The following is a 27,069-nucleotide window of genomic DNA, read 5'->3' on the forward strand; positions in this document are numbered from 1 at the left end:
CACTTCTGAAACCACACTGCTCTTCCCCAATCTGATGCTCTGTACATGCCTTCACCCTCTCAATCAACACCCTCCCATATAATTTACCAGGAATACTCAACAAACTTATACCTCTGTAATTTGAGCACTCACTCTTATCCCCTTTGCCTTTGTACAATGGCACTATGCACACATTCCGCCAATCCTCAGGCACCTCACCATGAGTCATACATACATTAAATAACCTTACCAACCAGTCAACAATACAGTCACCCCCTTTTTTAATAAATTCCACTGCAATACCATCCAAACCTGCTGCCTTGCCGGCTTTCATCTTCCGTAAAGCTTTCACTACCTCTTCTCTGTTTACCAAATTATTTTCCCTAACCCTCTCACTTTGCACACCACCTCGACCAAAACACCCTATATCTGCCACTCTATCATCAAACACATTCAACAAACCTTCAAAATACTCACTCCATCTCCTTCTCACATCACCACTACTTGTTATCACCTCCCCATTTGCGCCCTTCACTGAAGTTCCCATTTGCTCCCTTGTCTTACGCACTTTATTTACCTCCTTCCAGAACATCTTTTTATTCTCCCTAAAATTTAATGATACTCTCTCACCCCAACTCTCATTTGCCCTTTTTTTCACCTCTTGCACCTTTCTCTTGACCTCCTGTCTCTTTCTTTTATACATCTCCCACTCAATTGCATTTTTTCCCTGCAAAAATCGTCCAAATGCCTCTCTCTTCTCTTTCACTAATACTCTTACTTCTTCATCCCACCACTCACTACCCTTTCTAATCAACCCACCTCCCACTCTTCTCATGCCACAAGCATCTTTTGCGCAATCCATCACTGATTCCCTAAATACATCCCACTCCTCCCCCACTCCCCTTACTTCCATTGTTCTCACCTTTTTCCATTCTGCACTCAGTCTCTCCTGGTACTTCCTCACACAGGTCTCCTTCTCAAGCTCACTTACTCTCACCACCCTCTTCACCCCAACATTCACTCTTCTTTTCTGAAAACCCATACAAATCTTCACCTTAGCCTCCACAAGATAATGATCAGTCATCCCTCCAGTTGCACCTCTCAGCACATTAATATCCAAAAGTCTCTCTTTCGCACGCCTGTCAATTAACACGTAATCCAATAACGCTCTCTGGCCATCTCTCCTACTTACATAAGTATACTTATGTATATCTCGCTTTTTAAACCAGGTATTCCCAATCATCAGTCCTTTTTCAGCAGATAAATCTACAAGCTCTTCACCATTTCCATTTACAACACTGAACACCCCATGTGTACCAATTATTCCCTCAACTGCCACATTACTCACCTTTGCATTCAAATCACCCATCACTATGACCCGGTCTCGTGCATCAAAACCACTAACACACTCATTCAGCTGCTCCCAAAACACTTGCCTCTCTTGATCTTTCTTCTCATGCCCAGGTGCATATGCACCAATAATCACCCACCTCTCTCCATCAACTTTCAGTTTTACCCATATTAATCGAGAATTTACTTTCTTACATTCTATCACATACTCCCACAACTCCTGTTTCAGGAGTATTGCTACTCCTTCCCTTGCTCTTGTCCTCTCACTAACCCCTGACTTTACTCCCCAGACATTCCCAAACCACTCTTCCCCTTTACCCTTGAGCTTCGTTTCACTCAGAGCCAAAACATCCAGGTTCCTTTCCTCAAACATACTACCTATCTCTCCTTTTTTCACATCTTGGTTACATCCACACACATTTAGGCACCCCACTCTGAGCCTTCGAGGAGGATGAGCACTCCCCGTGTGACTCCTTCTTCTGTTTCCCATTTTAGAAAGTTAATACAAGGAGGGGAGGATTTTTTTTTTTTTTTTTTTTTTTTTTTTTTTGCTTTGTCGCTGTCTCCCGCGTTTGCGAGGTAGCGCAAGGAAACAGACGAAAGAAATAGCCCAACCCACCCCCATACACATGTCTTGATTCAATCCACTGACAGTACGTCAACCCCGGTATACCACATCGCTCCAATTCACTCTATTCTTTGCCCTCCTTTCACCCTCCCGCATGTTCAGGCCCCGATCACACAAAATCTTTTTCACTCCATCTTTCCACCTCCAATTTGGTCTCCCTCTTCTCCTCGTTCCCTCCACCTCCGACACATATATCCTCTTGGTCAATCTTTCCTCACTCATTCTCTCCATGTGACCAAACCATTTCAAAACACCCTCTTCTGCTCTCTCAACCACGCTCTTTTTATTTCCACACATCTCTCTTACCCTTACGTTACTTACTCGATCAAACCACCTCACACCACAAATTGTCCTCAAACATCTCATTTCCAGCACATCCATCCTCCTGCGCACAACTCTATCCATAGTCCACACCTCGCAACCATACAACATTGTATATATATATATATATATATATATCTGTGTGTCGCTACCTTGCTAATGCGGGAGACAGCGACAGAGTATAATAAAATAGAAATGCATATAAATGTCTGTGTGTGTATATATTTGTATACGTTGAGATGTATAGGTATGTGTATGTGCATGTATGGACATGGGTATATGGGTGGGTTGGGCCATTCTTTTGTCTGTTTCCTTGCACTACCTCGCTGACACAGGAGACAGCGATAAAGTATGATAAATAAAAATAAATATATACATATATAGTTTGTTGAATGTGTTTGATGATAGAGTGGCAGATAGGGTGTTTTGGTTGAGGTGTTGTGCAAAGTGAGAGGGTTAGGGAGAATGGTAAAGAAAGAAGAGGCAGTGAAAGCTTTGTGGAAGATGAAAGCTGGAAAAGGCAACAGGTTTGGATGGTATTGCAGTGGAATTTATAAAAAAAAAGGGGGTCATTCTGTTGTCGATAGGTTGGTAAGGATATTCCATCTATGTATGGTTCATGGTGCAGTGCTTGAGGATTGGCAGAAGGCATGCATAGTGCCATTGTACAAAGGCAACGGGGATAAAGGTGAATGTTCAAATTACAAAAGTATAAGTTTGCTGAGTATTCCTGGGAAATTATATGGGGTGTATTGATTGAGAGGGTGAAGGCATGTACAGAGCATCAGACTGAGGAAGAGCAGTATGGTGTCAGAAGTGCTAAAGGATATGTGGATCAGGTGTTTGCTTTGAAGAATGTATGTGAGAAATACTTAGAAAAGCAGATTTGTATGTAGCATTTATGGGTGTGGAGAAGGCATATGATAGGGCTGATGGAGATGCTTTGTGGAAGGTATTAAGAGTATGTGGTGTGGGAAGTAAATTGCTAGTAGCAGTGAAAATATTTTACCAAGGATGTAAGGCATGTGTATGAGTAGGAAGAGAGGAAAGTGATTTATTCCCAGTGAATGTTGGTTGGTGGAAGGGGTGCGTGATGTCTCCATGGTTGTTTAATTTGTGCATGGATGAGGTGGTTAGGGAATGGAATGTAAGAATTTTGAAGAGAGGGGCAAGTATGCAGTCTATTCTGAATGAGAGGGCTTGGGAAGTGAGTCAGTTGTTGTTCGCTGATGATACAGTGCTGGTGGCTGATTCGGGTGAGAAACTGCAGAAGCTGGTGACTGAGCTTGATAAAGTGTGAAAAAAGAAAGCTGAGAGTAAATATGAATAAGAGCAAGGTTATTATGTTTAGCAGGGTTGAGGGACAAGTTAATTGGGAGAAAAGTTTGAATGGAGAAAAACTGGAGGAAGTGAAGCATTTTAAATATCTGGGAGTGGATTTAGCAATGGATGGAACCATGGAAGCAGAAGTGATTCATATGGTGGGGGAGGGGGCAAAGGTCCTTGGAGCATTGTAGAATGTGTGGAAGGCGAGAACTTTATCTCAGAGCAAAAATGGGTATGCTTGAAGGAATAGTGGTTCCAACAATGTTATATGGTTGTGCAGAGGAGGGTGGGTGTGTTGGAAATGAAATGTTTGAGGACAATATGTGGTGTGAGGTGGTTTGATCGAGTAAGTAATGAAAGGGTAAGAGAGATGTGTGGTAACAAAAAGAGTGTGGCTGAGAACACAGAAGAGGGTGTGTTGAAATGGTTTGGTCACATGGAGAGAATGAGTGAGGAAAGATTGACAAAGAGGATAGATGTCTTAAAGGTAGAGGGAATGAGAAGTGGGAGACCAAATTGGAGGTGGAAAGATGGAGTGAAAAAGATTTCAGTGATCGAGGCCTAAACATTATACAGGAGGGTGAAAGGTATGCAAGGAACAGTGAATTGGAACAATGTGGTATACTGGGGTGGATGTGCTGTAAAATGGATTGAAGCAGGGCATGTGAAGCGTCTAGGGTAAACCATGGAAAGTTGTGTGGGGCCTTGATGTGGAAAGGGAGCTGTGGTATTGGTGCATTACACATGACAGCTAGAGACTGAGTGTGAATAAAAGTGGCCTTTTTTGTCTTTTCCTAGTGCTCCCCCCCCCCTTCCCAGATGCTATTTCATGTGTGGCGGGGTGGCAACGGGAATGGATAAAGGCAGCAAGTATGAATATGTACATTTGTATATATGTATATATCTGGGTATGTATATGTATACGTTTAAATGTATAGGTATGTATTGTGCATGTGTGAGCATTTATGTATATACAAGTGTATGTGGGTGGGTTGGGCCACTCTTTCGTCTGTTTCCCTGTGCTATCTAGCTAACGTGGGAGACAGCAATTAAGTATAATGAAAAAAATAATACTATACACAAATGTCCACATACGCACATATACAAACATATACATACACATGTACATATTCATACTTGCTTGCCTTCATCCATTCCTGTCGCTACTCCACCCAACAGGAAAACAGCAACGTTATCCCCTGCTTCAGAGAGGCTGTACCAGGAAAACGGAAAAAAAAGGCCACATTCATTCACACTCAGTCTCCAGCTGTCATACGTAATGGACCAAAACCACAGCTCCCGATCAACAGCCAGGCCTTACAGACCTTTCCATAGTTTACCCCATATGTTTCACATGCCCTGGTTCAGTCCACTGACGGCACATCAACCCCAGTATACACATTGTTCTATCTATTCTTTGCACACCTCTCAACCTCCCCGTATGTACAGCCCCGATTGCTCAAAATCATTTTCACTTCATCCTTCCACCTCCAATTCGGTCTTCTGCTTCTCCTTGTTCCCTCCACCTCTGACACAAATATGCTCTTTGTCAATCTTTCCCACTCACTCATTCAACACTTCCTCTTCTGCTCTCTCAACCACACTTTTTCTTTCCCCACACATCTCTCTTACCCTTACATCACTTACTCAATCAAACCATCTCACACCACATACTGTCCTCAAACGTTTCATTTCCAACACATCCACTCTCCTCCGTACTACCCTATCTATAGCCCATGGCTCACAACCATATAACATTGTCGTTACTACTATTCCTTCAAACATACCCATTTTTGCTCTCCAAGATAACATTCTTCCCTTCCACACATTTTTTAACTGTATTTCAATAATTTTTAATATAACGATGTGACAAACAATATTTCAATCCTTCATCCTATTCATTACCATTCACAGGCTATCTCTCAACATCCTATTCATTACCATTCATAGGCTCTCTCTTTACTATTCACAGACTCTCTCTCAATATCCTATTCATACATTATATCTCAACATCCTATTCATAGGTTATATCTCAACCCTGTTTAGGCCCAAGGAAGAGAACCAGTAAGACTATTCAAGAATTCTTTATATCTTTCTTACAAGGAATGCACCTTTTAGAGCATTTCCTCCCTGTCTAGCTATGTCTTCTAAAGAGCTTGCAATGTTAGTGACATTCATGTTTGTAACATCAGTGACAGTGTCACATAAATAGCTATGCAAAATGCAAGTTGCAAATATAATATTAGCATTATCAGGTAACAAATTCAGTGTCCTTTGATACATTCTAAATTTCTGGCTCATTATCCCAAAAGGCGTTTTCAACCACTCTCCTTGCACGTAAGAGCCAATAATTAAAAGCCTTTTCTCAGTATCATTATTCCTCTGTGAACTGGGATAAGGTCTCAACAGAAAAGTTTTCAAGAGGAAAGCTTTGTCCCTGACAATAATGTAAGGTGCAGTGCAAGACCAGTTGGGTAGCTGTGCTGAGGAGGGTGTCAAGAACACCTTTTTCTAACAGCTCAATGAGCTTCGAATGAGAGAAGAGACCCTATTGCTATTTTTGCTGTATGACTCAATATCAACCACTACAAATTTGTAATTTGCATCCATGAGTTCAAGCAAAACAACTGAAAAAGTATGATTATAGTTATAAAAAAGTGACCCACTGTTTGGTAGTATACTTGAAATTTTACATATTTGCCATCCACGTCTCCTTGGCAGGCCGCCTAGGCCTAACCTCAGATTTCAATCTTTTGATGATAGATGTAAAGACTTCATTGACAATGCTGTTTACATTGACAATGCTGTAAACAGTAGAATGACTAAGACAATAGCTGAACATTATGGTTCTAAAGCTATCGCCAGTAGTGAGGAATCTAAACAACAAAAAAAATAATTAGTAAACATTTGGAGAAAGGAGAGCTTAATTTATTTCTTTTTCTTTCACCTCCGTATGGTTAACACATCGAAGTGACATTCTATGGAAATTTTAAGTAACACTAATTCCATAAAATTTTATATAGCATGAAAATAATGAATAGCCTTTCATCATTTTCAGGCTGTGAATACAAACTAAAATGGACCGCACTAAGAGACCAGTACCAGACATTTAAAAAGATGTACTACAAAGAGTGGGCAGGAAACAATGTACCAAAATGGAGATATGTGGATGAAATTTCTTTTATCAAGCTTTATATATAAGGTGGGCAACCTTGAAGATGGTAAAGAAGGAGCAGAGAATATCGAGGAAGCAGATGATGTACAAAGCTTGAAAGAACAATAACAATGCGAATATAATCCAAGCCAAAAACATTGTGAAGAGAATTCATCACAGGGTGGTATCAAAAGTAAAACCACAATTAGACCTTCGTCTAGTAAGCACATAAACCCCTCTGGCACAGCATCAGTTCTGATGAAATATTTAGTGGAAGGTAAAAGTCAGAAAGAAAAAAGCTTACAGATCCAACTGATTTATTTTTTCAAAGTATAGCTGCAACAGTAAAGACATTTTCACCCTATTATAAAAATTTATGCAAAACACAGTTGTTTTCAATCATTTCTGATTTAGAATAAAGCAAATTCTTGAACAAGTGCCATTCACCAAAGGAACACATGCAGCTTCTCAAACACCAGCAAACTTATCAACTTCTAGCGTGGATACTCAGTACTACATGATGTAAAGCAAGCTCAAGTTATATCTACAGGTACACCACCAAATTTCTGGCAACTGATGCTTCGGCACCTCCTTTAGTCTGGACAAAATTACATGAGGGCACTTGAAATCACCACGGCCACCAGACTAGTTTACTGGGTGGCCACAGATGGCATTGTGTATAGGGCGAACTTATTTATATTCTTTACACTGCACTTACTGGTAGTGATATCGCAATTCTGCAAGATTCTTAGCTTATTTTGCTTAAATTTAACCCTAGCTATGGCTTCTAAGACATATGAGAGTATCATTCTTGGTGTCAAATGTAAACAACCAGTCCATATCGATTAAAGATAAATTGAACTGTTGAAAAAAATGGACCATGGTGTTTCAGTGTGTAAGCTGTGTGACATCTACAGTATTGTTTCATCAACTGTTTATGATGCAAAGAAGCAAAGGGAGAAAATATTGAAATTCTATGTAGACAGCGATTCCAAGAAGCAAATAACGATAAGAAAAATTTATGAAAGATGGCAAGAGTACTGAGCACGAATGAGGATGATGGAATGGTTTCGACAGTGTCGGAGTGATGGAGTGGACTTGTCAGGTATCATGATAATAGACCAGGCTAAGTTGTTCCTTAAAGAACTTAAATTACAACATGAGTGGGACTATAGTGAAGGATGACTTTAAAGATTCAAGAAGTGCTATGGAATTTCCATGAATAAAGTGTGTGAGAAAAGCGGTCTGCAAACCATGAAGGAGCCGCAGAGTATGAGGACAAATTTGCAAAACTCACAACTGACGAGCACCTCAGTCCTGAGCAGGTGTATAATGCAGATGAAACTGCATTATTTAGGCAATGCACACCTAGGAAAACACTAACAACAGAAGACAAAGAAGGCCCCACAGGAGTTAAACATTCTACTGACGGACTTACCATCTTAGGGTGCTCAAACACTTAATATTTGTTTAATCTAAATTTCCAACAGTCCATGGTATACTTTAGACACATGGGAGATGTATAATCAGTGAGTTAGAGGTGTGTTGAATTATCATTGTGACCATGGTTGGTCCAGCAAAATGGTTAATCAGGCAAGGCTTTGGAATGAAGAGTGCTGGAAAATCGGTGGTGTACCTGTATAATCTTATACTTAGCTTCTAGTATGAATGGTTAAAATTAATAAGTGATCAGAAAAAAAAGTCCTTTGTTTTATCATGAAAAGTTCAGGATATGCTCATTTCCTACTCAGCTTCCAGTAGTCCTAACTAACATTATTCAATGTAAGATTATTAAAGTATTTCCTTTTCTAATTACGAAAATTACAAAAGACCTGGCTATATTTTCACTTAATTCTAGTATTCAACTGATAATCAACATTACATTTGGTAAAAGTGATGACAACGGTGCAGTTATTGTTTTGTTTTATCATGAACAGTTCTAGTAATATCTATCATGTCTTCAGCTTCTATATTATGACAAGATATTGCAAAATAATAAATAGCAAGTCTTTTTCTGTTGAGGAAATAAAGTTCTATCTCTATTTCTAATTTAGCTTCTAGCATGGATTGTTATTATTCCATTTATGTAAATAAAAAAAATATATTTTCTCAAATTACAGCGGTATAAGTTTGTTGAGTATTCCTGAGAAATTATATAGGAGGGTATTGATTGAGAGGGTGAAGGCACATACAGAGCATCAGATTGAGGAAGAACAGTGTGGTTTCAGAAGTGGTAGAGGATGTGTGAATCAGGTGTTTGCTTTGAAGAATGTATGTGAGAAATACTTAGAAAAGCAAATGGATTTGTATGTAGCATTTATGGATCTGGAGAAGGCATATGATAAGAGCTGATAGAGATGCTCTGTGGAAAGTATTAAGAATATATGGTGTGGGAGGCAAGTTGTTAGAAGCAGTGAAAAGTTTTTATTGAGGATGTAAGGCATGTGTACGTGTAGGAAGAGAGGAAAGTGATTGGTTCTCAATGAACGTTGGTTTGTGGCAGGGGTGCGTGATATCTCCATGGTTGTTTAATTTGTTTATGGATGGGGTTGTTAGGGAGGTGAATGCAAGAGTTTTGGAAAGAGGGGCAAGTATGCAGTCTGTTGTGGATGAGAGAGCTTGGGAAGTGAGTCAGTTGTTGTTCGCTGATGATACAGCGCTGGTGGCTGATTTGGGTAAGAAACTGCAGAAGCTAGTGACTGAGTTTGGTAAAATGTGTGAAAGAAGGAAGCTGAGAGTAAGTGTGAATAAGAGCAAGGTTGTTAGGTACAGTAGGGATGAGGGACAAGTCAATTGGGAGGTAAGTTTGAATGGAGAAAAACTGGAGGAAGTGAAGTGTTTTAGGTATCTGGGAGTGGATTTGGCAGCAGATGGAACCATGGAAGCGGAAGTGAATCATAGGGTGGGGGAGGGGGCAAAAGTTCTGGGCGCATTGAAAAATGTGTGGAAGTCGAGAATGTTATTTTGGAAAGCAAAAATGGGTATGTTTGAAGGAATAATGGTTCCAACAATGATATATGGTTGTGAGGTGTGGGCTATAGATAGAGTTGTGCAGAGGAGGATGGATGTGCTGGAAATGAGATGTTTGAGGACAATATGTGGTGTGAGGTGGTTTGATCAAATAAGTAATGAAAGGGTAAGAGAGATGTGTGGTAATAAAAAGAGTGTGGTTAAAAGAGCAGAAGAGGGTGTTTTGAAATGGGTTGGTCACATGGAGAGAATGAGTGAGGAAAGATTGACCAAGAGGATATATGTGTCAGATGGAGGGAACGAGAAGTGGGAGACCAAACTGGAGGTGGAAAGATGGAGTGAAAAAGATTTTGAGTGCTCGGAGCCTGAACATGCAGGAGGGTGAAAGGTGTGCAAGGAATAGAGTGAATTGGAATGATGTGGTATACTGGGGTCGACGTGCTGTCAATGGATTGAACCTGGGCATGTGAAGCGTCTGGGGTAAACCATGGAAAGTTCTGTGGGGCCTGGATGTGGAAAGGGAGCTGTGGTTTTGGTGCATTATACATGACAGCTAGAGACTGAGTGTGAATGAACGTGGCCTTTGTTGTCTTTTCCTAGCGCTACCTCCCACACATGCGGGGGGAGGGGGTTATTTCATGTGTGGCGGGGTGGCGACGGGCAGACAGTATGAATTATGTACATGTGTATATATGTATACGTCTTTGTGTGTATATATATGTATACGTTGAGATATATAGTTATGTATATGTGCGTGTGTGGACGTGTATGTATATACATGTATATGTGGGTGGGTTGGGCCATTCTTTCATCTGCTTCCTTGCGCTACCTCGCTAATGCGGGAGACAGCGACAAAGTTTAATAATAATAATAATAATAATAATAATAATAATAATAATAATGATAACATATTTTCTAAGAAACTAAGTTCTAAGATTTTTTTTTTTGTCAAAAGTTTTTAGCTAATAAAAAGGTAAACATTATTCTTTGTACTGATTTGTGTAATAAAATGTTTCACAGACAACGCACTGAGTTTGGTACTAACCTCAAACAGCCAATCTCTCCCTCGGTGAAATACCCTCTCGAAGGCAAGTATTGGTCTTAAGCAAGTCCCCTTCTATCTTCTGAAACAAATAGTTGAAATGAAATTTTGTCATTCTGAAGTACTGATAAAACATCACTTCATAATCTTTTAATTCCTTAACGAGAGTACAAAATTCACCCCCTGGTTTTCTCTTCATTTGGTACTTGTGTACCCACACTCTTTTCTTCATATAAATGACCCTCTTCTCATCTTCATCCAAAAGCAATGCAATTGCAGCGAGGTGCTTCACACTAAATTTCTGAGGCACCATGTCAGAGCAACAGCTGTATGCAGACTGACTGGATCCTAGACATATAGTGTGATCACAGTGACATTCTGCTGGAGTGCAAAAAAACAGTAACCAAATGAAGACGAACAGTATAGTGTGAATTGGCCCTTAGTTGGGATGTAAGTCTGAATGGAGAAAAATTGGAGGAAGTGAAGTGTTTCAGATATCTGGGGGTGGACTTGACAGCAAATGGATCCATGGAAGCAGAAGTGAATCACAGGATGGGGAGAGGGTGAAGGCTCTGGGAACGAGGAAGAATGTGTGGAAAGAGAGACTGTTATCTCGGAGCAAAAATGGGTATGTTTGAAGGAATAGTAGTTCCATCAATGTTGTACATTTGCAAGACATGGGCTATAGATAGGGTTGTGCACAGGAGGATAGATGTGCTGGAAATGAAATGTTTGAGGACAATATGTGGTGTAAGGTGCTTTGATCGAGTAAGTAATGAAAGGGTAAGAGAGATGCGAGGTAATGAAAAAAAAAAGTGTGGTTGAGAGAGCAGAAGAGGGTGTGTTGAAGTGGTTTGGACATATGGAGAGAATGAGTTAATAAAAAAGGTTGGCAAAGAGGATATATGTGTCAGAGGTGGAGGAAACAAAGAGAAATGGGAGACTAAACTGGAGATGGAAAGATGGAGTGAAAAAGATTTCAAGTGATTGAGGCCTGAACATACAGGAGGTGAAGTAAGTATTTTGAAAGACTTGTGTGTTCGATGAAAAGAGCAGATCTCAGATGTTTGGGCGAGGGTGATATGGGAAGAGAGAGTCATGGAGAGTGGTTTGCTGAAGAGGGAAGAGGTAGTGAAAATGGCAAGGCAGCTTGGGTGGATGACACTGCAGTAGAGTTTCTTAAAAAAAAAAAAAGGGCGACTGTGTTGTTGATTGGTTAGTTAGGATTTTCAGTGAATGTAAATATCATAGTGAGATGCCTGAGGATTGGTGGAATCATGTGTACTGCCAGTGTTTAAAGGCAATGGGGATAAAAGCGAGTGTTCTAACTACAGTGGTATAAGTATGTTGTGCATAACTGCTAAATTGTATGGTAGAGTAATGCTTGGGAGGGTGAAGAAATGAAGAGAGAATCAGACTTGGGAGGAACAATGTGGTTTCAGAAGTGTAAGAGGTGTTTCCTTTAAAGAATATGTCTAAGTGAAACTTATTGAAACAACATTTGAGAGTGGTAGTTATGAATCTAGTGAAGCTTTGTAAGTTTTTAGAATACATGGTGTAGGAAGGAAGTTATTAGAAACTGAAAAGATTTTATCAAGGGTGTAAAGCATGAATATGGGTAGGAAGAAAAGAGAGCGAGTGGTTCAAAGTGAAAGCAGGTCAAGAAAGAGTGAGTGATTCCAAGTGAAGGTAGGTCTGTGGCACTTGCATGTGATGTCACCATGGTTGTTTAATTTGTTTATGGATATGGTGGTTAGGTGGAGTAAATCCATGAGTCTTGGACAGAGAGGCAAGTAAGCAGTCTGCAGGGGATGAAGGACTCTAGAAAGTTAGTTAAATGTTGTTTGCTAATGACACAGTACTGGTGGTTGACTCAAGCGAGAAACTTCAGAAGTTGGTGACTGAATTTAGAAGTGCATGTGAAAGAAAGAAGTCCAGGGAAAATGTGAATATTAGCTATGTTATTAGGTTCAGCAGGGTAGAGGGACACACTGGTTGTGGTTTAAATTGAGAAAATTTTGAGGAACCCTACTGAACCTAATAACCTTGCTCTTATTCACATTTACTCTTAACTTTCTCCTTTCACACACTTTCTCAAATTCAGTCAACAACCTCTGCAGTTTCTTGCCCAAATCAGCCATCAGCACTGTATCATCAGCAAACAACAACTGACTCACTTCCCAAGCCCTCTTATCCACAACAGACTGCATACCAGCCCCTCTATACAAATTTCTAAAAGGGGAAACAGAAAGAGTCAAGTAGGAAGTGCTCATCCTCCTCGAAGGCCCAGATTGAAGTGTCTGAATGTAAGTGGATGTAACCAAAATGAGAAGAAAGGAGAGATAGGTAGTATGTGTGAGGAAAGGAACCTGGATGTTCTGGCTCTGAGGTAAACGAAGCTCAAGGGTAAAGGGGAAGAGTGGTTTGGGAATGTCTTGGAAGTAAAGTCACGGGTTGGTGACAAGAGCAAAGATAGGAGTAGCACTACTCCTGAAGCTGGAGTTGTGGGAGTATGTGATAAGAGTGTAAAGAAGTAAATTCTAGATTGATGTGGGTAAAACTGAAACTGGATGGAGATGGATAATTATTGGTGCCTATGCACCTGGTCATGAAAAGAAAGATCTTGAGAGGCAAGTGTTTTGGAAGCAGCCGAGTGAGTGTGTTAGCAGCATGAGACCGGGTTATAGTGATGGGTGATCTGAATGCAAAGGTGAGTAATGTGGCAGTTGAGGGTATAATTGGTGTACATGGGGTGCTCAGTGCTGTAAATGAAAATGGTGAAGAGCTTGTGGATCTGTGTGCTGAAAAAGGCCTGACGTTTGGGAATACCTGGTTTAAAAAGAGAGATTTACACAAGTATATATATGTGAGAAGGATAGATGGTCAAAGGGTGTTATTGGATTATGTGTTAATTGACAGGTGTGTAAACGAGACTTGTGGATGTTGGTGTGCTGAGAGGGGCAGCTGGAAGGATGTCATCATTATCTTTTGAAGGCAAAGGTGAAGACCTTGTAGAGGATTCTAGAAAAGAAGAGAGAATGTTGGGGAGAAGAGAGTGGTGAGAGTAAGTGAACTTGGAAAGGAGACTTGTGAGAGGAAGTATCAGGAAAGATTGAGTGTTGAATAGCAAAAGGTGAGACCAATGACATGAGGGGAGTGGGGGGAGAAATGGGATGTATTTAGGGAAGCAGTGATGGCTTGTGCAAAAGATGCATGTGGCATGAGAAAGGTGGGAGGTGGGCAGATTAGAAAAGGTAGTGAGTGGTGGGATGAAGAGGTAAGGTTATTAGTGAAAGAGAAGAGAGAGGCATTTGGACGATTATTGCAGGGAAGTAGTGCAAATGATTGGGAGATGTATAAAAGAAAGTGGCAGGAGGTCAAGAGAAAGGTGGAAGAGTTGAAAAAGAGGGCAAATGAGAGTTGGGGTGAGAGAGTATCATTAAATTTTAGGAAGAATAAAAAAGATATTCTGGAAGGAGGTGAATAACATGTGTAAGACAAGAGAACAAATGGGAACATCAGTGAAGGGGGCAAATGGGGAGGTAACAACAAGTGATGAAGTGAGGAGAAGATGGAGTGAGTATTTTGAATGCTTGCTGAATGTGTTTGATGGCAGAGTGGCAGATATAGGGTGTTTTGGCCAAGGTGGTGTGCACAGTGAGAGGGTCAGGGAGAATTATTTGGTAAAGAGAGATGTAGTGAAAGCTTTGCAGAGGATGAAAGCCGGCAAGGCAGCGGGTTGGATGGTACTGCATGTGTGGATCATGGTGAAGTGCCTGAGGATTGGCAAAATGCATGAGATTGGAGAAGAGCAGTGTGGTTTCAGAAGTGGTTGAGGATGTGTGGATCAGGTGTTTGCTTTGAAAAATGTATGAGAAATACTTTGAAAAACATATGGATTTGTATGTAGCATTTATGGATCTGGAAAAGGCATATGATAGGGTTGATAGAGATGTTTTGTGGAAGGTTTTGAGGGTAAATGGTGTGGGAGGTAAGTTGCTAGAAGCAGAGAAAAGTTTTTACCACAGATGTAAGGCATGTATACGAGTAGGAAGAGAGGAAAGTGATCAGTTCCCAGTGAGTGTCAGTTTGCGGCAGGGGTGCGTGATGTCCCCGTGGTTGTTTGATTTGTTTACAGATGGGGTAGTTAGGGAGGTGAATCCAAGAGTTTTAGAGAGAAGTATGCAGTCTGCTGTGGATGAGAGGGCCTGGGATGTGAGTCAGTTGTTGTTCACTGATGATACAGCACTGGTGGCTGATTCAGGTAAGAAACTAAAGATATTGGTGACTGAGTTTGGTTAAGTGTGTGAAAGGGGAAAGTTGAGAGTAAATGTGAATATGAGCAAGGTTATTAGGTTCAGTAGGATTGAGGGACAAGTTAACTGGGAGGCAAGTTTGAGTGGAGAAAAAGTGGAGTAAGTTAAGTGTTTTAGATACCTGGGAGTCGACTTAGCATTGGATGGAACCATGGAAGAGGAAGTTAGTCACAGGGTGAGGGAGGGGGTGAAGGTTCTGGGAGCGTTGAATAAAGTGTGGAAGGCGAGAATGTTATCTCAGAGAGCAAAAACGGGTATGTTGAAGGAACAGAGGTTCCAACAAATTTTTATGGTTGCGAAGCATGGGCTATAGATGGGGTGATCAGACATCCCTCCAGCAATCAGACATTCTTCCAACTGCTACTCTCGGCACATTAACATCCAAAAGTCTCTCTTTTACATGCCTATCAATGAATACATAATTCAATGATGCCCTTTGACCATCTCTCATACTCACATACATTTACTTATGTTTCTCTCTCTTTTTAAATCAGGTATTCCATATCACCAGTCTTTTTTCAGCACACCAATCCACAAGCTCTTCACCATTTCTTTACAACACTGGACACCCCAGGTACACCAATGATACCCTCAACTGCTACATACTCACCTTCACATTCAAATCACCCTTCACTAAAACCCGGTCTTGTGCATCAAACTGCTAATACACTCACTCAGCTGCTCCTAAAACACCTGCCTCAAAATTTTGTGAAAATTCACAAAATAATAGTAAACCAGAAGAAGCAACTCACAAAGAAATCATGAGTACAAGGAATGACAAGTTATACTATAAGAAGCAGGTACACAGCAAACAGACACATGAGACAGATACTGAGGATTATAAATTTTGAGGATTTGATCAAAATGTGAGGATGTGTCAGGTAACTGGAAAGACATGTGCCAAGTGTTAAACTCAATCATTTTGCCAAACAGTGTAACTCGTATAAACTAAAGAATACGGTCAAAAGTGTAGATAATCATGATCCAGATAATAAGAATGAAATTCAAAGGGTCAGTGTACTAGAGGAACTGGTAGGAGGTATTAATGAGCTAAAACATAAACAGCAATATGTTAAAATGATGGTATACAAAAATTTTAGTTATTTTCAAACTGATTCCAGTGGCACATGTCACTTGTGATGTAATCTAAATGAAGGACCTAAGAAGTGTTGGTGGTAAATTAGGACATGCCAAATCAACAGATGCTGCAAAAATTGCAAATGTTTGATAAAAATGCGATATATATACTATGGGTACAACATTTCTTAACTGCGAAAGAGATGAAGTATATCACATGATTTGGTTTCTTGTTGTGAAAGAAAATATCTCTTCAGTCATAGGTAATGTTGATAAGCAGACTTAAGTTTATCAAGATTGTGGTTAATGAGAATCCACATATGAAAGGAGATCGTAAAGTAAAGGATGTGACAAGTTAGATTGCTGGCTTAAATAAAAAGATAATAGACTGATATCTTAGATGTTTTCAACTGTTAGGTAATCTGGAAGGTCCTTACAAGACTGATTTGGACCCAATGGTGCAGCCAGAGATTCGTGCTTCCAGAAGAGGTCAATTTGCTCTACAGAAGAAATTGAAAGAACAGTTGAGAGATATGGAGGACACTATCATAGAAAGTCTTGATCCAACGATTCAAATGGCTATCAAGAGACCTCACTACCCTTTGCCAACAATACAATAAATAATGTTGACTTATAAAGGCAGATATACTTCACAATGGATGCAAAGAATGGATTGTGGCAAGTAAAATCACATGAAAAGTTAAGTTTTCTAACTAACTTCAACATTCTGTTTGAAATAAGGCTTAACAACAAAAACAAAGAGTGCTTGGAAGGATCATAATGACTGCCTGCTGAGGAACAAGACAGATGTCATGAAAACGGCATTAAGTTAAACAAAGACAAAAGGAAATAAAACTCTAAAAATAACATACATTGATACTTGTTGACAAGAGATGGTGTTTGAACACATCCCATGATAAAAGGAGCCATCTAAAATTTGAAAACTCCCACTGATGTAAAATATTACCTATCTAAATTTCTACCAGGTTTGTCAAAGGTAACTACAAATCTGAGAAGGCTTGAAAAGAAAAATTTAGTTTGGCAATGGGATGCACATCATGATGAGGCACTTGAGAAAATCAAATGACAATAAATGCATCAATACTGAACCACTTTGATTGAAAGAGTGATGTCACACTGCAATGTGATGCTTCAGTGTATGGACTGGGTGCAGCTTTATTGAAAAATGGACAACCAATGGCCTATGTTTACAGAGTATTATCTGACACTGAACAGATATATGCCTAAACTGAAAAGTTAATCCTTGCCATTATATTTGTAGTGAAGCACTTTGAATTATATGTTTATGGCAAATTAGTAACAATTGATACATCACAAGCCCTTAGAATGTTATTTAAAAAGCCTCTTATGAAATGTCCCAAAAGGTTGCAAAGCATGTCAATAAGGTTGCAGAAGTATTCTTTGTGCGCTTAATATAAGCCAGGAAGTAAGATGTTATTATTTATTTATTTATTATACTTTGTCGCTGTCTCCCGCGTCTGCGAGGTAGCGCAAGGAAACAGACGAAAGAAATGCCCACCCCCCCCCCATACACATGTATATACATACGCCCACACACGCAAATATACATACCTACATAGCTTTCCATGGTTTACCCCAGACGCTTCACATGCCTTGATTCAATCCACTGACAGCACGTCAACCCCGGTATACCACATCGCTCCAATTCACTCTATTCCTTGCCCTCCTTTCACCCTCCTGCATGTTCAGGCCCCGATCACACAAAATCTTTTTCACTCCATCTTTCCACCTCCAATTTGGTCTCCCTCTTCTCCTTGTTCCCTCCACCTCCGACACATATATCCTCTTGGTCAATCTTTCCTCACTCATCCTCTCCATATGCCCAAACCACTTCAAAACACCCTCTTCTGCTCTCTCAACAACGCTCTTTTTATTTCCACACATCTCTCTTACCCTTACGTTGCTCACTCGATCAAACCACCTCACACCACACATTGTCCTCAAACATCTCATTTCCAGCACATCCATCCTCCTGCGCACAACTCTATCCATAGCCCACGCCTCGCAACCATACAACATTGTTGGAACCACTATTCCTTCAAACATACCCATTTTTGCTTTCCGAGATAATGTTCTCGACTTCCACACATTCTTCAAGGCCCCCAGGATTTTCGCCCCCTCCCCCACCCTATGATCCACCTCCGCTTCCATGGTTCCATCCGCTGCCAGATCCACTCCCAGATATCTAAAGCACTTCACTTCCTCCAGTTTTTCTCCATTCAAACTCACCTCCCAATTGACTTGACCCTCAACCCTACTGTACCTAATAACCTTGCTCTTATTCACATTTACTCTTAACTTTCTTCTTCCACACACTTTTCCAAACTCAGTCACCAGCTTCTGCAGTTTCTCACATGAATCAGCCACCAGCGCTGTATCATCAGCGAACAACAACTGACTCACTTCCCAAGCTCTCTCATCCCCAACAGACTTCATACTTGCCCCTCTTTCCAAAACTCTTGCATTTACCTCCCTAACAACCCCATCCATAAACAAATTAAACAACCATGGAGACATCACACACCCCTGCCGCAAACCTACATTCACTGAGAACCAATCACTTTCCTCTCTTCCTACACGTACACATGCCTTACATCCTCGATAAAAACTTTTCACTGCTTCTAACAACTTTCCTCCCACACCATATATTCTTAATACCTTCCACAGAGCATCTCTATCAACTCTATCATATGCCTTCTCCAAATCCATAAATGCTACATACAAATCCATTTGCTTTTCTAAGTATTTCTCACATACATTCTTCAAGGCAAACACCTGATCCACACATCCTCTACCACTTCTGAAACCACACTGCTCTTCCCCAATCTGATGCTCTGTACATGCCTTCACCCTCTCAATCAATACCCTCCCATATAATTTACCAGGAATACTCAACAAACTTATACCTCTGTAATTTGAGCACTCACTCTTATCCCCTTTGCCTTTGTACAATGGCACTATGCACGCATTCCGCCAATCCTCAGGCACCTCACCATGAGTCATACATACATTAAATAACCTTACCAACCAGTCAACAATACAGTCACCCCCTTTTTTAATAAATTCCACTGCAATACCATCCAAACCTGCTGCCTTGCCGGCTTTCATCTTCCGCAAAGCTTTCACTACCTCTTCTCTGTTTACCAAATCATTTTCCCTAACCCTCTCACTTTGCACACCACCTAGACCAAAACACCCTATATCTGCCACTCTATCATCAAACACATTCAACAAACCTTCAAAATACTCACTCCATCTCCTTCTCACATCACCACTACTTGTTATCACCTCCCCATTTGCGCCCTTCACTGAAGTTCCCATTTGCTCCCTTGTCTTACGCACCTTATTTACCTCCTTCCAGAACATCTTTTTATTCTCCCTAAAATTTAATGATACTCTCTCACCCCAACTCTCATTTGCCCTTTTTTTCACCTCTTGCACCTTTCTCTTGACCTCCTGTCTCTTTCTTTTATACATCTCCCACTCAATTGCATTTTTTCCCTGCAAAAATCGTCCAAATGCCTCTCTCTTCTCTTTCACTAATACTCTTACTTCTTCATCCCACCACTCACTACCCTTTCTAATCAACCCACCTCCCACTCTTCTCATGCCACAAGCATCTTTTGCGCAATCCATCACTGATTCCCTAAATACATCCCATTCCTCCCCCACTCCCCTTACTTCCATTGTTTCTCACCTTTTTCCATTCTGTACTCAGTCTCTCCTGGTACTTCCTCACACAGGTCTCCTTCTCAAGCTCACTTACTCTCACCACCCTCTTCACCCCAACATTCACTCTTCTTTTCTGAAAACCCATACAAATCTTCACCTTAGCCTCCACAAGATAATGATCAGACATCCCTCCAGTTGCACCTCTCAGCACATTAACATCCAAAAGTCTCTCTTTCGCACGCCTGTCAATTAACACGTAATCCAATAACGCTCTCTGGCCATCTCTCCTACTTACATAAGTATACTTATGTATATCTCGCTTTTTAAACCAGGTATTCCCAATCATCAGTCCTTTTTCCGCACATAAATCTACAAGCTCTTCACCATTTCCATTTACAACACTGAACACCCCATGTATGCCAATTATTCCCTCAACTGCCACATTACTCACCTTTGCATTCAAATCACCCATCACTATAACCCGGTCTCGTGCATCAAAACCACTAACACACTCATTCAGCTGCTCCCAAAACACTTGCCTCTCTTGATCTTTCTTCTCATGCCCAGGTGCATATGCACCAATAATCACCCACCTCTCTCCATCAACTTTCAGTTTTACCCATATTAATCGAGAATTTACTTTCTTACACTCTATCACATACTCCCACAACTCCTGTTTCAGGAGTATTGCTACTCCTTCCCTTGCTCTTGTCCTCTCACTAACCCCTGACTTTACTCCCCAGACATTCCCAAACCACTCTTCCCCTTTACCCTTGAGTTTCGTTTCACTCAGAGCCAAAACATCCAGGTTCCTTTCCTCAAACATACTACCTATCTCTCCTTTTTTCACATCTTGGTTACATCCACACACATTTAGGCACCCCACTCTGAGCCTTCGAGGAGGATGAGCACTCCCCGCGTGACTCCTTCTTCTGTTTCCCATTTTAGAAAGTTAATACAAGGAGGGGAGGATTTCTGCCCCCCCGCTCCCGTCCCCTCTAGTCGCTTTCTACGACACGCGAGGAATACGTGGGAAGTATTCTTTCACCCCTATCCCCAGGGATAATATACATATATATATACATATACACATACACACACATACACATACATATGCACATATACACACACACACACATACATATATATACATATGAAAAATGTAAGAAACAATTTAGAAAACAAACTTCTAGCTTGAAATGAATGAAAAAAAGAATGTCACATAATGGTTCAACCTCTGGCTATGGAAAAAAAGGAAATGTATAATTTATTTACACAAACGTCAATAGCAGTTCTCATCAATTTAACCACTGTATCAATAAGCTTCAATGTCTAAGCTACATTTGAACACATCCCATGATAAAAGGAGCCATCTAAAATTTGAAAACTCCCACTGATGTAAAATATTACCTATCTAAATTTCTACCAGGTTTGTCAAAGGTAACTACAAATCTGAGAAGGCTTGAAAAGAAAAATTTAGTTTGGCAATGGGATGCACATCATGATGAGGCACTTGAGAAAATCAAATGACAATAAATGCATCAATACTGAACCACTTTGATTGAAAGAGTGATGTCACACTGCAATGTGATGCTTCAGTGTATGGACTGGGTGCAGCTTTATTGAAAAATGGACAACCAATGGCCTATGTTTACAGAGTATTATCTGACACTGAACAGATATATGCCTAAACTGAAAAGTTAATCCTTGCCATTATATTTGTAGTGAAGCACTTTGAATTATATTTTTTTTTTTTTTTTTTTTTATACTTTGTCGCTGTCTCCCGCGTCTGCGAGGTAGCGCAAGGAAACAGACGAAAGAAATGGCCCAACCCCCCCCATACACATGTACATACACACGTCCACACACGCAAATATACATACCTACACAGCTTTCCATGGTTTACCCCGGACGCTTCACATGCCTTGATTCAATCCACTGACAGCACGTCAACCCCTGTATACCACATCGCTCCAATTCACTCTATTCCTTGCCCTCCTTTCACCCTCCTGCATGTTCAGGCCCCGATCACACAAAATCCTTTTCACTCCATCTTTCCACCTCCAATTTGGTCTCCCTCTTCTCCTCGTTCCCTCCACCTCCGACACATATATCCTCTTGGTCAATCTTTCCTCACTCATTCTCTCCATGTGCCCAAACCATTTCAAAACACCCTCTTCTGCTCTCTCAACCACGCTCTTTTTATTTCCACACATCTCTCTTACCCTTACGTTACTTACTCGATCAAACCACCTCACACCACACATTGTCCTCAAACATCTCATTTCCAGCACATCCATCCTCCTGCGCACAACTCTATCCATATCCCACGCCTCGCAACCATACAACATTGTTGGAACTACTATTCCTTCAAACATACCCATTTTTGCTTTCCGGGATAATGTTCTCGACTTCCACACATTTTTCAAGGCTCCCAAAATTTTCGCCCCCTCCCCCACCCTATGATCCACTTCCGCTTCCATGGTTCCATCCGCTGACAGATCCACTCCCAGATATCTAAAACACTTCACTTCCTCCAGTTTTTCTCCATTCAAACTCACCTCCCAATTGACTTGACCCTCAACCCTACTGTACCTAATAACCTTGCTCTTATTCACATTTACTCTTAACTTTCTTCTTCCACACACTTTACCAAACTCCGTCACCAGCTTCTGCAGTTTCTCACATGAATCCGCCACCAGCGCTGTATCATCAGCAAACAACAACTGACTCACTTCCCAAGCTCTCTCATCCCCAACAGACTTCATACTTGCCCCTCTTTCCAAGACTCTTGCATTTACCTCCCTAACAACCCCATCCATAAACAAATTAAACAACCATGGAGACATCACACACCCCTGCCGCAAACCTACATTCACTGAGAACCAATCACTTTCCTCTCTTCCTACACGTACACATGCCTTGCATCCTCGATAAAAACTTTTCACTGCTTCTAACAACTTGCCTCCCACACCATATATTCTTAATACCTTCCACAGAGCATCTCTATCAACTCTATCATATGCCTTCTCCAGATCCATAAATGCTACATACAAATCCATTTGCTTTTCTAAGTATTTCTCACATACATTCTTCAAAGCAAACACCTGATCCACACATCCTCTACCACTTCTGAAACCACACTGCTCTTCCCCAATCTGATGCTCTGTACATGCCTTCACCCTCTCAATCAATACTCTCCCATATAATTTACCAGGAATACTCAACAAACTTATACCTCTGTAATTTGAGCACTCACTCTTATCCCCTTTGCCTTTGTACAATGGCACTATGCACGCATTCCGCCAATCCTCAGGCACCTCACCATGAGTCATACATACATTAAATAACCTTACCAACCAGTCAACAATACAGTCACCCCCCTTTTTAATAAATTCCACTGCAATACCATCCAAACCTGCTGCCTTGCCGGCTTTCATCTTCCGCAAAGCTTTTACTACCTCTTCTCTGTTTACCAAATCATTTTCCCTAACCCTCTCACTTTGCACACCACCTCGACCCAAACACCCTATATCTGCCACTCTGTCATCAGACACATTCAACAAACCTTCAAAATACTCATTCCATCTCCTTCTCACATCACCACTACTTGTTATCACCTCCCCATTTGCGCCCTTCACTGAAGTTCCCATTTGCTCCCTTGTCTTACGCACCCTATTTACCTCCTTCCAGAACATCTTTTTATTCTCCCTAAAATTTACTGATAGTCTCTCACCCCAACTCTCATTTGCCCTTTTTTTCACCTCTTGCACCTTTCTCTTGACCTCCTGTCTCTTTCTTTTATACTTCTCCCACTCAATTGCATTTTTTCCCTGCAAAAATCGTCCAAATGCCTCTCTCTTCTCTTTCACTAATACTCTTACTTCTTCATCCCACCACTCACTACCCTTTCTAAACAGCCCACCTCCCACTCTTCTCATGCCACAAGCATCTTTTGCGCAATCCATCACTGATTCCCTAAATACATCCCATTCCTCCCCCACTCCCCTTACTTCCATTGTTCTCACCTTTTTCCATTCTGTACACAGTCTCTCCTGATACTTCTTCACACAGGTCTCCTTCCCAAGCTCACTTACTCTCACCACCTTCTTCACCCCAACATTCACTCTTCTTTTCTGAAAACCCATACTAATCTTCACCTTAGCCTCCACAAGATAATGATCAGACATCCCTCCAGTTGCACCTCTCAGCACATTGACATCCAAAAGTCTCTCTTTCGCACGCCTGTCAATTAACACGTAATCCAATAACGCTCTCTGGCCATCTCTCCTACTTACATAAGTATACTTATGTATATCTCGCTTTTTAAACCAGGTATTCCCAATCATCAGTCCTTTTTCCGCACATAAATCTACAAGCTCTTCACCATTTCCATTTACAACACTGAACACCCCATGCATACCAATTATTCCCTCAACTGCCACATTACTCACCTTTGCATTCAAATCACCCATCACTATAACCCGGTCTCGTGCATCAAAACCGCTAACACACTCATTTAGCTGCTCCCAAAACACTTGCCTCTCATGATCTTTCTTCTCATGCCCAGGTGCATATGCACCAATAATCACCCACCTCTCTCCATCAACTTTCAATTTTACCCATATTAATCGAGAATTTACTTTCTTACATTCTATCACATACTCCCACAACTCCTGTTTCAGGAGTATTGCTACTCCTTCCCTTGCTCTTGTCCTCTCACTAACCCCTGACTTCACTCCCCAGACATTTCCAAACCACTCTTCCCCTTTACCCTTGAGCTTCGTTTCACTCAGAGCCAAAACATCCAGGTTCCTTTCCTCAAACATACTACCTATCTCTCCTTTTTTCACATCTTGGTTACATCCACACACATTTAGGCACCCCACTCTGAGCCTTCGAGGAGGATGAGCACTCCCCGCGTGACTCCTTCTTCTGTTTCCCATTTTAGAAAGTTAATACAAGGAGGGGAGGATTTCCGGCCCCCCGCTCCCGTCCCCTCTAGTCGCTTTCTACGACACGCGAGGAATACATGGGAAGTATTCTTTCACCCCTATCCCCAGGGATAATATATATATATATATATACACACACACACACACACACACACACACGCACACACACACATACACACACACACACATATACATAAGAAAAATGTAAAACAATTTAGAAAACAAACTTTTAGCTTGCAATGAATGAAAAAATGAACGTCACATAATGGTTCAACCTCTGGCTATGGAAAAGGAAATGTACAATTTATTCACACAAACGTCAATAGCAGTTCTCATCAATTTCACCACTGAATCAATAAGCTTCAATGTCTAAGCTACATTTTTCTCCAACTTCACTATTTTCTTGTCAAAACACCATGCATGCAAACTATCACTCCAGTAACACAACTATAAACATTTACTTCCCCTTTAAAAAGTTCTGGGGAAGTAACAATTGATACATCACAAGCCCTTAGAATGTTATTTAAAAAGCCTCTTATAAAATGTCCCAAAAGGTTGCAAAGCATGTCAATAAGGTTGCAGAAGTATTCTTTGTGCGCTTAATATAAGCCAGGAAGTAAGATGTACAATGCCAATATTTTGAGTAGAGACTCCTTTTCTGTCTAAGGAACAATTAAATGTAACTGCAATTCTAGATGAAATTAGTGCCATTAGTGACAATAGAATTTGAACACTGAAGATGAAATGCCAAAAGATATTATAAGGAATACCCAGTTAATCATGATCTGGAAACATTAAAAGAGTATTTTGAATGAGTGACCAGAATATTGTAAAGAAGCTCTAGAAAATGTTACAAAAATCCTTAAAGGTCAGAGACAAGCGGTCAATGCATGTGGGAGTCACATTCAGAGGATCATGTGTAGTTGTTCCCACATGTCTGCGATCTTACATGCTTAAAAAGATGCACTTTGCTTACACTGCAATAGATTCTACGATGAGAGGTAGAGATCTGTATTACTGGCTAGGCATGTGTGCAGAGCTTGAGTATCTTCCTGCAAGGTCTACAAAAAAATTTCACCTTCAGTAAGAGAAAGAAACCTTGAAGTCCTATGAATTTCCATCTATGCCTTGGTTTAAAGTAGGATTGGTAATCTTTAGCACTGGCAACAAAAATTATTTGCTTACTGTTCAGTACTACTCAGTACTACTCATCATTATTTGAAATTAAACCACTGGAAAACCTTTACGATACAAATGATGCATATATGCTCAAGTCATTTTTGTACATATTGTATGGCATCCCAGATGAAATTAGTTCTCATCTAATGATTTCAAGATATGTCCTAGGAAGTGATTATTCAAACATGTACTGTTTTCCTCATATCATCAAATGTCAAACGGTTATTCTATTTATTATACTCTGTTGATGTCCCCTGTGTCTGCAAGTTAGCACAAGGAAACAGATGAAAGAATGGCCCAACCCACCCACATACACATGTATGTACAGAAACGCCCATACACGCACATAAACATATCTATACATTTCAATGTATAAATACATATACATACACAGACACATACATATATACACATGAACATATTCATACATGCTGCCTTCATCCATTCTCGCCGCCATCCCGCCACACATGAAATGGCATCCCCCTTCCCCCGCATGCATACAAGGTAGCGCTAGGAAAAGAAAACAAAGGCCCCATTCGTTCACACTCAGTCTCTAGCTGTCATGTGTATGCACTGAAACTTTCCACATCCCTTTCCACATCCAGGCCCCACAAAACTTTCCATGGTTTACCCCAAACACATCACATGCCCTAGTTCAATCCACTGACAGCATGTCAACCCCAGTATACCACATCGTTCCAATTCACATTTCTTCCCCTTGCACGCCTTTCACCCTCCTGTATGTTCAGGCCCCAATAGCTCAAAATCTTTTTCAATCCATCCTTCCACTTCTAATTTCGTCTCCCTCTTCTCCTCATTCCCTCCACCTCTGACACATATATCCTCTTGGTCAATCTTTCCTCGATACACCCTCTTCTGCTCTCTCAACCACACTTTTTATTACCACACATCTCTCTTACCATTTCATTGCTTACTCGATCAAACCACCTCATGCCACATATTTCATTTTTTATCTTTTTATTATACTTTGTCACTATCTCCCACGTTAGTGAGGTAGCGCAAGAAAACAGACGAAAGAATGGCCCAACCCACCCACA

The 27,069-nt window shown here is 40.8% G+C and overlaps 1 long non-coding RNA gene across 2 annotated transcripts in view; it reads right to left on the reverse strand.

Annotated features, from left to right (window-relative positions):
* LOC139757878 (uncharacterized) overlaps positions 1-27,069 on the reverse strand; it is a 222,664-nt gene that overhangs the window by 122,420 nt on the left and 73,175 nt on the right. For both annotated transcript variants that reach the window (XR_011714730.1, XR_011714729.1), the window contains exon 3: positions 10,774-10,852. This is a non-coding gene — a long non-coding RNA (uncharacterized lncRNA). The remainder of the gene's footprint in view (positions 1-10,773; positions 10,853-27,069) is intronic.

This window comes from Panulirus ornatus, chromosome 28, assembly GCF_036320965.1.
Source record: "Panulirus ornatus isolate Po-2019 chromosome 28, ASM3632096v1, whole genome shotgun sequence".
NCBI lineage: Eukaryota > Metazoa > Arthropoda > Malacostraca > Decapoda > Palinuridae > Panulirus > Panulirus ornatus.